We start from the raw sequence: 15759 nt of genomic DNA, 5'->3' as shown, positions 1-15759 counted from the left end.
CTGTGTCGAGTTCTTAGTGATAACGAATTGGAAATAAATAATGTTTCAGCTTACTCAGCAGATAATGCATCGGTCAATTATGGAGTGAACAAATCTGTTTACCAAAAATTATTGCTGGAAAATGACAATATTGTAGCTGCTCATTGCAATAATCACATTTTACACAACAGCGCAAAAAATACATTAAAGCAGTTATCTTTTGATATCGAAAATATAGTGCTGAAGGTTTTGCCGAATTTTCGAATTCTGCAAAGAAACGAGAAGAGTTGAAATCATTTTTTGAGTTTTTTGAGTCAGAATTCCATGAAGTTTTGCGCCATGTTCCAACACGTTGGTTAAGTTTGTTTAAAGCAGTCGAAAGGCTTCTTTTAAACTGGATACCTCAAAAATTGTATTTTATTTCTCTTGGATCTGATGAGTGCCATAAGGTTATCTGGAACCTTATTTCGGATCAGGAAAATGAACTCGCAAAGGACGATGAACCAACAATTTCAGAATTGTATTTATATTTCATGCACTTCTTCATGTCAATAATGCAAGACACCCTACTGAAGCTGGAAAGCAAGAAAATTCTTGCATGTGAACTTCACATTATCATGTGTAAGTTGCGTGATTCTTTGCAAAAAAAATACGATGAGTAGTTTTTTGGAATGAAAGTTTTATTTGCCTTACATAAAAAACATTTGCCTGAGAATGCCGTGCAAAAGTTCAAGAAAGAAGCCATCAACGTGTATCAAAGAGCCATTGCGTACCTAGAAAAATAGTATAATTTCACCGATTCAGTATATGAGACACTAAGTTGTTTCAATCTAATTGATCGCAATAATCCTCCAACTTTAGAAGAAATGACGAACATCTGGTTATTATCACCATGGCGAGAAGAACTCTTCGATGAAATTCTGCCTTAGAAGAAGTTTGTGTTCATCTGCAGGGCGATTCATCCCTTGATAAGTGGACGTACTTTTTCAAGAAAGAGCCAGCTCCGAGTTTACTGAAACTGTTCCAGTATTGTGCATCAATTCCGGTATCAAATGCAAACGTTGAATGAATTTTCAGCGTCATGGGAAATTTGTGGACTGACGAACATAACCGACTGCTTGTACCATCAGTTCAGAGTGAACTTTCTATATTTTTTAATATTTCTCAATGTTGTACTGAAATTAAAGACTTATTCCTTAAACACAAAGAATTGATCAAAGCTGCGCAGTCAGATAAAAAATACACACGACAGCAAAGTAAAATGTAATTTAATTTATTATTATAATATATTTGATGTTTTGAATTTTAAGTAAAGTTTTGAAGTGATTATTTTAATATGTGTTAAAATGTTTGTAAGAAAATATATAATTTAATTGTAATTTTTTATTATTTTTTTACTACTTAAACCCCCCCCCCCGCTTGTCCGCTTTTTTTGGGAAGCAGACCTGGCAACCCTAACCATCACACATCTGGTTTGGTGTAGGCACTTGGTAGTTAAGTGGTGACCCCCCTGGTCTGTTGTGATCCTCTCTAAATTCCCTGAGACAGAAGCTGAAGAGGCAGATGAACTGTGCTGTTGATCTGAAGAGTTGACCACCAAATAAACATTTGAGATTGTTCTAGATGACAGTGAGCAGAACAATGTGTATTTGTGTGTGTGTGTGTGTGTGTGTGTGTGTGTGCATGTAGCCAACTCAGATCATGGGGAAGATCGTGGGGAAGATTATGGTGGGTATATAGCTCAAAAACCATGCCAACAGTGACTCAGGGCAGAGCAAAGATGATCAGCATGCCTGCTCAAAAAGAAAAAGCACTAATGCCCCTAATTTAGCCATCCCAGCATCAGTGGGGTATCGGACTACTGTTTCCTAGTCTTTGGACTTCTACTGGAAAACAACTATCTGACTTCCTGTGTTGCTTTTGTTCCTTATCCAGCATTTGGATCCCATTTCCCAGTATTCCTTTGCGGGGAGTGGTGGTGGGGTGGATCAATGTAAGAAAATATAAATTAAAAACAATTTAACAGAAATCCCAATTTATGTTTACAAAATAGATAAAGAAGATAAGTATTCCCTGGCAGAGAATCTTTTGCCATGTTCTTCCTGGACAAATATCCAATTTACACCGTATATGCATTTTGTTAACAATTCACATTCATACTATGTACATGTAGAGTATTTTCTACATGGCAGGAAAAATCCAGAGAAATGGAAATAACAAAAGATCAAAGTGCCTAGCTTTTTTTCTAGATAAATCAAATGACTAGTGAGCGGACTGCAGATATAAGTCCCAATGAAAAATTGACATTGAACCATAGAAACATTATTTCTAGCTGCTCATAGCACTGCAACAAAACAAAACAGATCATGCCAAACCAATCTTATTTCATTCTTCAACATAGTTAGTAGGCTAGCAACATAGTATGGACATAATATACTTAGACTTCAGCAAGGCATTCTACAAAGTAGAAAGATATTATGGATCAACACTGAAGTTGTATTCTGATGGCTTATTAATGAACTTATTTATTTAGCATATGGCTGGTCACACATAGTATTAAAACACTTCATTTTTACAGGTTAAAAACAGTAAAAACAATAAAAAAGCAGTAAGAAAACCTAAAAGGAAAACAGAAATAACATTTCAAAGTTTAATGTCATGTTTGGAAATCCAGTCAGTAGCTGCCGTTGTTATGCAGAGGAAGTCCCTAGAATCTCCTGGATACCTTCTGTTAGGGCATTCCCTCACTATGTGCTGGGTAGTCTGTCAAGGGGCCCCGCAATCACATTGTGCTGAAGGTGTCTTTCCCCATTTATACAGGGAGTCAGGACACACCCCATGAGTTGTTCTAATTCTATTATATGTCACCCATATGTGTCGGGGTAGGCTAAATCCTGGAGGTATACTACTAGGACTGATATGCTCGGAGACATCTTGGGGGGAACAGCTATTCCACGCCTCCATCCACTTTTGTGTGGTGTTCTGATGATCGGCCATCAACTTACGCGCTGTCAAGATTGGTGGATTTCTTGACTTTAATCGGCATCTTAAGAGATCAGGAATGTATCCATGTATGGGTAGAGAGGAATTTAACAGGATCTTACTATACTCCCGAATGAGAGCTTCTTGTCGTCGTAAGTGCGGGGGGAATATGTGACTAAGAACTGGTAACCAGTAACTAGGTGTAGATTTTATGCACCCAGTAATTAGCCTCATCATATGGTTAAGTTGAACATCAATAAGTCCTGTATGTGAGCTGTTTATCTATACAGGTGCACAGTATTCCGCTGCAGAGTAGCAAAGCCCGAGGGCTGCACATCGAAGAGTTGGGGCTGAAGCTCCCCAAGTTGTTCCGCATAGCTTTTGTAGGATGTTATTTCTGCTGTTAACCTTGGCAGCCATATTCTGGATATGTTTCTTAAAGGACAGGGTCCTGTCTAAGGTGACCCCTAGGTATTTTGGTGTTGCCTCGTATGGGAGCAGTTTGTTATTTAGGTATACATTGAGTTCTCTTTTTGCCAATTTGTTGTTGAGGTGAAAACATGATGTAACTGTTTTACTTACACTTGGGATTAACCTCCATTGGTGGAAGTATGTGCTCAAAGTTGTAAGGTCGGCTGTAAGTACGCCTTCTGTAGCTTCAATGTCCTTGTGGCTATATGCTAATGCCAGGTCATCAGCATAAGAGAACTTTTTTGATATCGTGGGTGGTATATCAGAAATGTATAGATTAAATAGAGATGGAGCCAGCATGGAGCCCTGAGGGAGTCCGTTATTCAGGTGAATTAATGAACTGAAATGCCAATACTCAGTTGTGTTAGTAGAAATGACATAGAAAATGAACTTTCCATTGCATAAGAGACAGCAAAGAGAGGGCATGTGGCCACATTTCATAAATTGAGAACTGCAGAAATGAATAAACTTGTCATCAAGCCATGTTAGACTTGACCCCAGGCCCTATTATGTGCGGTCTTGTTTAGCAATGCACATTAGGCAAGACAGGACTTTGTTTCCTAAACCAGGGGTCAGCAACCTGCGGCTCTGGAGCCCCACCGGTATGTGATTTATTGAGCTTTTCAATTCTTGGTAGGCCAACCATGGATAAATCCAAGAAAATAAAAATTTCAGAAGAAAACAGAATATTTAATTCAACTACATAGGCTAGTTTTGTGGCCGCTCAAGAAATAGTCAGGCAAGGGAAGGGTTTTGTGGCTCCTGGGATTTTCTTTTCTGTGGGAAATGGGTCCAAATGGCTCTTTGAGTGTTTAAGGTTGCAGACCCCTGCCCTAAACAAACAACCCAATACTCATTTTTTTTAAATTTGATTTATATGCCGCCCTTCTCCAGAGACTCAGGGCGGCTTACAATGCGTTAAGCAATAGCCTTCATACTTTTGTATATTTTATACAAAGTCAGCTTATTGCCCCCACAAACTGGGTCCTCATTTCACCTACCTTAGAAAGGATAGAAGGCTGAGTCAACCTTGAGCCTTGGAGAGATTCGAACCAGCAGTAATTGCAGGCAGCTGTGTTAATAACAGGGTGCTTAGACCACTGTACCAAGGCTCAGATGATCATTTACAGATGGTATTAATGCCATAGAGTTGATACTTTATGGTAGAGCATGTTGTAGTTTGGAAAACACCTATACAGGTAGTCCTCGACTTACAACCACAATTGAGCCCAAAATTTCTGTTGTTAAGTGAGAAATTTGTTAAGTGAGTTTTTCCCCATTTTACAACCTTTCTTGCCACAGTTGTTAGATGAATCAGTGCAGTTGATAAGTTAGTAACCCGGTTGTTAAGTGAATCTGGGTCCCCCACTGACTTTGCGTGACAGAAGGTCGCAGAATGTGATCAAATGAACCAGTTGCCAAGCATCTGAATTTTGATCACATGTTCATAGGGATGCTGCAAAAGTCGTAACTGTGAAAAAATGGTCACGTCACATTTTTCAGTCCCGTTGTAACTTTGAATGGTCACTAAATGAACTGTTGAAAGTCAAGGACTACCTGCATTTCTAAACTTTGGGTCGATGTACTCAGGTCGATGGGTGTCTTGATTACTATTTACCTTCAGTTTGAATATGATTGGTTAATTCTGAACACAGCCACATCCTTACTTATAAGATGGTGTGCATACCACATTATTCTATCTTTTTATTGTTATTTTGCACCCTAAAAGATTTCAGTTTTTTTAAAATTATACAGCTTATATGTTATATTAAAAGTATATAAATAAGGTATATAAAACTATCTGCTAGAAACTCCGTGTTGCGTCCGGAAGGGCATCTGGCCAGTAAACACTCAGCTCCATCCAGCTGCCCCAACTCTACTCTGAATTAAGGGATTACATCAGGGGTGTCAAACTTGATTTCATTGAGGGTCACATTGGGGTTGTCTTTGACCATGGGGGGCTGGGTAGGCATGGCTGGGGTGGGTGGGGCCAGGTGGGCATAGCTAGCTCAACATTAGTCATGTTGGGGGTGCCTGTGGTGGCCAGGGCAGGCCTGGAGGATCCAATGTCTCCAGTGGAGGAAGGTGAGACCAGGGAGAGTACCAAATCCTTGTCCTCCTAAGCTCCATTTTTGGCTGTGATGACCTGCTCCAGCACATCTGGGCTGGGCCAAGGGACCACGGCCCAGTCGTTCGCTGTTTTCAGGGTGGCCCTGCGGGCAAGGTCTGAGTGCCCTGCGGGCCTGATTTGGCCTGCAGGCCTTACGTTTGACACCCCTGGATTATATGGTCATAAAAAAGAAGTTCCCCAGCCGGGGATAGCCACACCTCCGGAGAAATCCAGGAGATTCCATTGGCGGAGCCGGGAGAGACGAGAGGTCCCTCTGACCAGCTCGATGCCTTGCCAACAACTGAACTGCGCAGGTCAACCAGAACTAAGACATGCCCTGGTCACCTGTGTGATTTTGTACGTAAATATGTAAATAGATAAGATAAGTGCCTTCTGGGAGTGGAGGGGTGTTATGTATGTATCTATTTTGTGCGGGAAATTCAAATATTCAGTGAATTCTGATTGGTTCATGGTTGCCTCTGAAAAGTATATAAAGAGGACTGTTGCCTGTGTTTCTTTGCTGAAGTCTCACCCTGAATTAAAGAGCTGTTGTTACTAGCTTGCTTGTGCCTCTCGTTATTCCTGCACTACAACATTGGTGACGAGGATGGGATTGAGGCTACAAGAAGCAAACTAAAAGAGCTCGGACTTCCAGCCAGGGTGACGAGTGGACTACGGAGACATATTGCGATGTCTGCCTATGTCCCGCCCAAACCTTTCGATCCGACCCGAGAAAAATGGGGATCGTATCTGACCAGGTTCGAGTGCTCCCTGGAAGCAAGCGAGACCGAAAAAGAGCCCTGTTCTTAAGCCACTGCGGGCCAGAGGTTTTTGAGATGGCCGAGTCCCTCTGCAAGCCAACCCCAGTCCAGACGGTCTCCTGGGACGTCCTTCAAGCAAACCTGAGAGCCCACTACGCTCCAGTTCCTTCGAAATTCGTACAGCGCTACGAGCTCCGGCAACGTGTACAAAGGGAAGGAGAACCGGTCAGCACATATGTGGCCGCACTTTGAAAAGCCGCAACACATTGTGACTACAGAGATCTAGATGATGCGCTACTCGAGCAATTGATTTGTGGTGTTAGAGACACTCGATTACAGAGGCACCTTCTGGCCAAGCCAGATTTAATGCTAGCTGGCACGCTTGATGAAGCCAGAGCACACGAAGCGTCTACAAAGGCTTCTGAAGTGCTACAGCGGCCACTGACAAACAAAGACGGCCCGAAAATAGCCCCCATCCACAGAGAGGAGGCGCAAAGCAGCACGGAGGAAGAGTCGGAGGAGGACATTTTCCACACGGAGAAGAAAAAGAGCGAGCAAAGCCGCCACCACAAGAACTGTTCTAGCTGTGGCGGGGATCACGAGAGACAATCGTGTAAATACAGAGATGCCATTTGCAGGCGTTGCGACAGGAAAGGCCACCTAGCACGAGTTTGCAGAGCTCAATTTCTGCGTAGTCACAAGCCACGTGACTACCGTGACCAACCAGAACCGGCTCGTTCAAAACAGCCAATCAAAGATGACGGTGCGAGAAAACGGCGCGAAACTCAAAAGCGGGAAACCTACAGCATGAGAATCGGACAAGCCAGCACAACCGACGATGAGAAAGTCTACACGAAAGTAGAAATCAAAGGCAGACCATGCGAAATGGAAATTGACACCGGGTCTACACTGTCAATCATGTCCTGGTCAACACTCAAAGCGCTCCTGCCTAAGTTCCAGAAAGCCCAGCTGTCTCGACAAAAAGTTCACCTCCTCGACTACCAGGGAAATTGAGTTCCCGTAGAAGGCGTGGGCATGTTCCGGGTCACCTACGGCGAGTTCCAGAAAGAGCTGCCCCTGACCATCGTAAGCAAGCCGCTACTAAGTCTCCTGGGCATGGCATGGTTCCGAGCCCTCAGCATGGGCTTCACGGGCGTCCACAGCATCGGCGGGCCATCCCTCAAAGAAACCCTTCTTCACGAGTTTCGGGATGTTTTTGAGGAGACTCTAGGCAAGTACGTGGGGACCCCTATCTCCTTTAATTTAGACCCCAACGTAGCACCAATCAGGCTAAAAGCAAGATGGGTTCCATTTGCTTTAAAGCCCAAAATTGATGCAGAGCTCGACAAGCTCATTAAGCAAGGGGTGTTAGTTCCCGTAGATCACGCTAAGTGGGAAACCCCAATAGTCACGCCAGTTAAATCGGACGGGTCAATTAGAATTTGCGCTGACTATAAGTGTTCTATCAATAAGGCATTGCAGCAGAGCGCCTATCCCGTTCCGATCGTCCACCATCTACTACAATCCCTAGGGCCTGGCAAGCTATTCGCAAAATTAGACCTTGCGCAGGCGTACCAGCAGCTGCCAGTAGATGACGCTATGGCAGAATCACAGACCATAGTAACTCACAGAGGTGCCTTTAAATGCACTAGACTACAGTTTGGGGTTAGCATCGCCCCAGGGCTCTTCCAGAGTACCATGGAGCACCTTCTACAAGGCCTCCCAGGAGTCATCCCTTATTTTGACGATGTCCTAATTAGTGGCCAAGATGAGACACAGCTAGGAAACAGGGTTAGACAAGTTCTAACCAGATTCAGAGAAGCGGGACTCAAACTTAAACGAGCAAAATGCAAAATAGCAGTTCCATCAGTGGAATTCTTAGGCTACCGAATCGACGGCACAGGCATTCACCCCACAGAAAGCAAAGTCAGGGCCATCCAGAACACGCCCACTCCTAAGTCGAAGCCCGAACTGCAGGCCTTCTTGGGGCTTCTTAATTTCTACACCATGTTCTTGAAACGCAAAGCCACCATTGCGGAGCCACTGCACAGGCTCCTTGGAAAAAACGTTCCCTGGGTTTGGGGCAAACGAGAAGCGGCTGCATTCAATGCAGTAAAGAAACTTTTGTCTGAGGACAGTTTCCTCATCCAATACAATTCTGAACTACCTCTAGTATTGGCGTGTGACGCTTCCCCCTTTGGTGTAGGCACAGTGTTAAGCCATAGACTGCCGAATGGGTTAGAGGTGCCCATCACCTATTACTCTCGCACTTTATCTAGTGCTGAAAGGAACTACAGCCAGCTGGACAGGGAGGCATTAGCGGCTGTAGCTGGGGGTCAAAAAATTTCACGAGTACTTGTTTGGCCGAACTTTTGAACTTATTACGGACCACCAGCCTCTTTTGGGACTTTTGGCTGGAGATAAACCGACCCCTGCTGCTCTTTCTCCCCGGATGACCAGATGGTCCATTTTCTTAGCTGCTTATTCCTACAGACTGCTCCACCGGCCAGGCAGAACTCTGGGACATGCTGACACCCTCAGCCGATGCCCCTTGCCCGAACTGTTCGACAACCCGACTCCGGAAGCCCCAGTTTTACTCATTGACGTTGTGTCCCCGGGCCCTATTTCTTCACGCGAGGTGGCAAAGGCTTCTGCCAGGGACTCTGTCTTGCGCACTGTAATGGGCTGGGTAATGCGGGGTTGGCCTACCAAGGTGAATGGTGGGGATTTTCAATTGTACTTTAACAAGAAAAATGAACTGTCAAAGTTGGGAGGTTGCTTATTGTGGGGAGACAGGGTGGTCATCCCTTTGCGGTTAAGGCACAGGGTTTTAGAAATGTTGCATGAGGGACACCCTGGTATTGTTCGCATGAAAGGCCTAGCTCGTAGCTACGTTTGGTGGCCACATCTTGACCAAGACGTCACTGAGTGGGTGGGGAAGAGCAGACGCTGCCAGGAATCCCACCCAGATCCTCCTATAGCTCCCGTTCGGGAATGGGAAAAACCAAAGGGACCGTGGGGGAGGATTCACATCAATTTTGCTGGCCCGTTCCACAGCCAGAACTTTCTAATCATTGTAGATGCATAGTCTAAGTGGCTGGAGATCGTTTTAATGCCATCTACAACTTCTGAGGCCGTAATTAAAGTACTCAGAAAACTGTTTGTAACACATGGGTTGCCAGACACCCTGGTGTCTGACAATGGGCCCCAATTCACGGCGACTCAATTCGAGGGCTACCTGGCCAAGTTAGGCATAAGACATGCATTATCTGCTCCTTTTCATCCGGCTTCGAATGGCCTTGCAGAGAGATTTGTGAGAACGGCCAAGGAAGCACTATCCCGGCTCAATGCAGGGGACTGGCAGGCTAGGATAGATGAGTTCTTAGTGGTGCAGCACGCAACCCTGTGCCCCACCTCAGGCCGCAGCCCAGCCGAGCTTTTAATGGGCTGAAAGCTAAGGTACATTCTCGATCGATTGCATCCCAATTACTCCCCTGATAGCTTCAAAGGGGAAGGAGGAGGACTAAGACAATTCCAAGTGGGAACACCAGTATTTGCCAGAAACTACACCAACGGGCCCTTGTGGGTAGAGGGAACCATAGTAGGAATTACCGGTCCAAAATCATACACAGTCAATATAGGGCATGGTAAAATTTGGAGGAGACATATAGATCAATTGCGTAGACGATTGCAACACGAAAACTCAATCACTGTGAATCCTAACTACAAAAGTTTTCCTGACACAGCTACCTCAAGCCCGAGTAAGCCGGAATACTTACCTGGCAACCCAGAGTTCCAGCGCCGCCCCAGCGAGTCGACACTCCCAGCCGGGGATAGCCACACCTCTGGAGAAATCCAGGAGATTCCATTGGCGGAGCCGGGAGAGACGGGAGGTCCCTCTGACCAGCTCGATGCCTTGCCAACAACTGAACTGCGCAGGTCAACCAGAACTAAGACACGCCCTGGTCACCTGTGTGATTTTGTATGTAAATATGTAAATAGATAAGATAAGTGCCTTCTGGGAGTGGAGGGGTGTTATGTATGTATCTATTTTGTGCGGGAAATTCAAATATTCAGTGAATTCTGATTGGTTCATGGTTGCCTCTGAAAAGTATATAAAGAGGACTGTTGCCTGTGTTTCTTTGCTGAAGTCTCACCCTGAATTAAAGAGCTGTTGTCACTAGCTTGCTTGTGCCTCTCGTTATTCCCACGCTACAACAATATTAAAGGTGGCAAAAAAATTCTGAAATGTCCTGATTTTTTTACATCTCAAAAACCTGGCATTTTAACAGGAGTGTGTAGACTTTTTATATTCACTGTAGCTATAATCTAATTTTTATGTTTTACAGAAGTACTTCTTGCAAAATCTAGATGAATGATTTCAAAAATCTGTCTAGCTGTAAACATGTGAAAAACCTGACCTGGACTTTGTGACTGTGGAACCCTACATCCAGGCAGTGGCAAAAGCAGTGACTGTTTGGAATCTTGGAAACTTCTCTGCTGGGTTTCTTTGCTCTCAAATTTCAGTAGTAAGTAAATACCAGCAAATGTGGTAGTCAGAGGCAGTCTGAGACCTCTGAGGATATTCTTCAAATATTTTGGATCACCAGAAGTTTCCAAACTATTAAATGTGCTGTTCTGATCCTTATGAAAGAAATTGAGGAATGTGCTATTGTCACCAAATCAATTATTATGTGTGCAAAAAAGTCTTTTTTGGCCATCGCTAAAGCTGGGCACATTCAAAAAGTGAATGTGAATATCGAAAATACAATTTGACCTCTTCCTAAGGACCAAATATTTTTACTGACCTAACAATGTAACAGATGACTCATAACATCCATGAGAGAAGATTCTCCATAAACCAAATTGAGGGATCATCTCTGGCTTGTAAGAAAAGGCCCAGTTCTTTCTCATAAGGCAGCGGTTCTCAACCTGGGGGTCGCGACCCCTTTGGGGGTCGAACGGCCATTTCCCAGGGGTCGCCAAAGCCCTCTCTCGCCCCCCCACGCCTTCACTCACCCTCACTCTCTGCTCTTGGATTGCTGGCAGTTCGTTTACCCCGCCCACTCCCAATCTATTGCTACCTCCGATGGCTAGAGGAAAAAAAATGGTTTAAATTCTTGCCGCGGGGCTTCAAAGGGCCGCCCTAGAGCCAGTGGTGCAGCCGAACCCTTTGTTAAATTGCTGGCTTGCCCCGCCCCTCCGCACCACTATTTATTGCCAATAAATAGTGGTGGGCGAGGGGCAGGGGAGCCAGCAATTTAACAAATGGTGGTGGTTTTTTTAAATTTTATTGGCCCCCGGAGCTTCAGCATAGGCTAATTAGCCCTTGCTTAGATCGGCTCCCGACCCCCAGCTGATTTGCTCTCAGCTGTTTTGCTCACGGATCTGCTCCTTGCTTGCAAAGAGTGCTGATTTTTTCTCCCCTATCTATGCTTAAAACCGAAACTGAAACTGCTTTGCTGTTGCTGCAACTTGGAAAATTAGGCAGGCAGATTTCTTTTCTTTTTCCTCACCAAAAAAGGTAGGTGCAAACAACGGGAAATTTAGGGAAAAAGAGGAGATTTTAAAACACAAAAGAAAAAAAGCTCTATTTAACTAGGGAATTGTAATGATTGAGATACTATTAATTGTATATTGTGTTGAAAGCAGAAATGGTTAAGTTGTGGTTTGGAGGAATATATGGGGGAAATTATTTGGTTTATTATTATTGGTAAAGATAATTAATTGATTTGTAAGAAATTGGATTGCATGGAAATAATTGGAATATTCATGTTCATATTGATTAATATACAAAAAAGGTAGTTATATAACTAATTGATTTATATTAAAATGTTGAATTTATATTAAACAACTGTAATATTACATAATTAACCAATGTGAGGATGGATATAAAAATATATGACAATGGGAAGGGGTATAATATAGAATAGAAGGGAAAAATTGAATTTGATTAAGATTAGAGATGAGGATGAAGGGTAATATTGTTTTTTTACAAAAATAGATGAGGAATAAATATGGCAAAAAGGAAATATAGAAATTGTAAATTTAATTGAAATGACTAAACACTGTTTAAATTTATGAACTGGCCAAATACTCTATTCAAAGAAAATACATTGTATGTTTGTATGTGTGTTTCTAATTATTGTTATTTATTCATATTTGTTCTCTTTTATTCTTTAAAGTTTAACAATTCATTCTTTATCTTAATATCTTTATATTTGTTTGGGGTTGGCTTTCTTCCCTTTCATCTTTTTTATGGTACAGCAATCTTTCTCCTCAAACCTACCACCTCTCTCTTTTCTTTCCTTCTTACTTTCTCTTCCTCCCCCTCTTTTTCTCCTCCCTGCTTCCTCTTCCTTTCTCCTTTTCCTCCTCTCTTCCTCCCTCTCTTACCCTCACTCCTACTCTAATTTCCCTTCCCTTCCTTCATCCCTCTCTATTGCTGTATCCTTTTATGCATATGGACTACTCAGAGGGCTGAAAAAGTTATTTCTGACTGGTCCTCGCACTTTTGACCAGTCTTCAAACTTACGACTGTCCTCACATTTTACGTTTTTGCCCTATCTTGTCACCATGGTGAAGAGAAGCAGTTGTGAAATGAGTGACATGGTTGTTAAGAATGCTGCACGGGCATAAATGTGAGGATGGTCATAAGTGTGAGGATCAGTCAAAAGTGCGAGGACCTGTCAGAAATCACTTTTTTCAGCCCTCTGGGTAGTCCTTTTGTGCATATGGACTACTCAGAGGGCTGAAAAAGTCATTTTTGACTGGTCCTCGCACTTTTGACCAGTCCTCGAACTTACGACTGTCCTCACATTTTACATTTTTGCCCTATCTTGTCACCATGGTGAAGAGAAGCAGTTGTGAAATGAGTGACATGGTTGTTAAGAATGCTGCACGGGCATAAATGTGAGGATGGTCATAAGTGTGAGGATCAGTCAAAAGTGCGAGGACCTGTCAGAAATGACTTTTTTCAGCCCTCTGAGTAGTCCCTATACACATAGCCATGGCCACCCGGTCACATGACCAGCTAGCCACGCCCACCCAGTCACATGACCTCCAAGCCATGCCCACAAAATAAGCCACGCCTACAGAACCGGTAATAAAAAATTTAGAACCCACCCCTGGTTGGGGGTCACCACAACATGAGGAACTGTATTAAATGGTCGCGGCATTAAGAAGGTTGAGAACCACTGTCATAAGGGAACATGCAAATAATACTCACGTGATAGAGAATTGGAGTATCTGCAGTGGTGGGTTGCCCCTGGTTCGCACCGGTTCTATAGAACCGGTAATAAAACTGGCAGGAGGCCCCGCCCACTGACCCTGATCTCATGAAAATGTTTCTGCGTATGCGCAATGCAAGCACGTACGTGGCCCCGTTGCGAACCGGTAGTAAAGATAAGTAGAACCCACCCCTGAGTATCTGGATTGGCTGAACCAAACCAGGCACTAAATGGAGAGTAGCTTCACCAATGAGCTTGTTTTATGGGTGAAAGTTTTAAGCAAACATGAAAATTAGTGAAGCAGGACAGAGTCTGTTTCAAAGTAAAATTAGTTTAAATTAATTTAACTAATTAAATTAGTTAAAATTAATTTTCTGCGAACAGTAAAACCTAACCTACCTTGAGGTGGTTTTGAAATTCCATCAATCAATTTTTCAGTACTAGACTTGGATATAAATGAACCGAAAAAAAATTCCTTTCCATTACCTGATGGATAGAGAGTACCTCACAAACAGTTTGATATTGATTTGGAAACTTTATAAAACTTTTGGGGAATTGAAAACTGGATTTAGTTTACTTCAGAAGCATCCCGGTAATTTATTCAATCAAATTATTAACTATTTAAATTATAATTGTGTGATGAATCAGGAGTCCTGTAGTTCTGTAACCCTCCTGGAAGTCATGGTTTAAAGTAGTTTGTATTCCATCATGCTTATAGTACTGAATTCAAAGCTGTAACAAGCTGATGGCAAAAAAAAAAAAACAATAAGTCCTACAAGGATTCAAAAGCTATTTGGGTTATTTGAAGGATGCTTCCTCCTGATTAAATCTGCTTGTCCATCAGATCAGGCAAGAGAGGGGTCCTTGGAGTCCATCTTTCAAGGAATGAAGTAGACAGGGTCCTCAACACTGTCAGCGCCACCACCTGTCAGTAAGATCCTTGTCCTTCTGGATGGTGACTAGTGCCACTCCAGGGCAGTGACTAGTGGGTGGGTCCAGGCAATGATTAATATGTCACTAGAGGGCGGGATATTTCTGGAGGCAAGAAACCATCACTTGGATGACCTAACAGCTTTAGAGGGTTGTGGATGATTATTCGGAACCCTTTCAGTCAGGATTCAGGCCTAGTTATGGGATAGAAACAGCAATGGTCACACTTATATTTGGTGAGAGTGGAGTGGAGGTATTATAATGATCCTTGATCTCCTTGATGGCTTTCAATACCATGGTATCCTTTTAGGTCAGCTATGGGGGCTGCAGCTGACTGGCAGAGTTTAGTGCTAGTTCAGCTCCTTTCTCAAAGCTGGTTCCAATCGGTGTTGTTAGGGAATGAGAGATCCAGCCCTTGGCCATTATCTTGTGGCATTCCACAGGGCTTGGTACTTTCTCCACTCCTTTCCATCCTCCATATGAATCCATATGGGTGAGATCATATGTCACCATGGTTCAAGTATCTGCAGTCTTCTGACAATACCTAGCTCTATATTGTCACTCCTGGTGACCCAAATGATATTGTGACTGCTCTCTTGCAATGCCTGGAGGCTGTGGGGCCTGGAAGGGGAACAACAGGCTTCAACTGAATCCTGGTAAGACTGAATGGCTTTGGGTACATGAGGCCCTGATATCTGGGACTTTGTCATCTTTGAATATGGATGAGGTGGCACTACCCTGGTTCACAACTTCTCCTGGACATGCAACTCCTGTCCAAATAGCTGGAGGCAGTTGTGGCTAGGAGAGCCTTTGCACAACTTTGGGCGTTGGGCACCAATTGTGGCTTTTCCTGGATCAGGAATCACTGAGTTCTCTTATTCAGGACCTAGATATCTTACAATTGGACTAATGTAATACACTCTATATGAGGCTACATTTGAAGAGCAGTTGGAAGCTACAGCTGGTGCAGAGTGCGGTGGCTCAGGTATTCTTGGGGCCCAAAGAATGGCCCATATAACATCACTACTCTGTGAGTTTCATTGGCTGCCAGTCTGCTTCCAGGTGCAATTCAAGGTGTTGGTAATCACCTTTAAAGCAGTTCATGGCAGAAGTTCAGACTATTTGAGGGACTGTCTCATTGCACTGTATTGGCCCACCCCACCTGTGCTGGCATGTTGAAGGCCCAAATATTTGAACCCAGAGTCCAAAGGTAGAGATGTTAGTAAATAATTACCCTGCACCGAAGAACACATTGATTTTAAAAAAAAAGGATTAGAGAAAATATGTTATTTAAATG

This window comes from Pantherophis guttatus, chromosome 2 (assembly GCF_059756535.1).
Source record: "Pantherophis guttatus breed Tessera chromosome 2, ASM5975653v1, whole genome shotgun sequence".
Classification (NCBI taxonomy): domain Eukaryota; kingdom Metazoa; phylum Chordata; class Lepidosauria; order Squamata; family Colubridae; genus Pantherophis; species Pantherophis guttatus.
The sequence above is the reverse complement of the archived record's forward strand: the minus strand, read 5'-3'. Positions refer to the sequence as shown.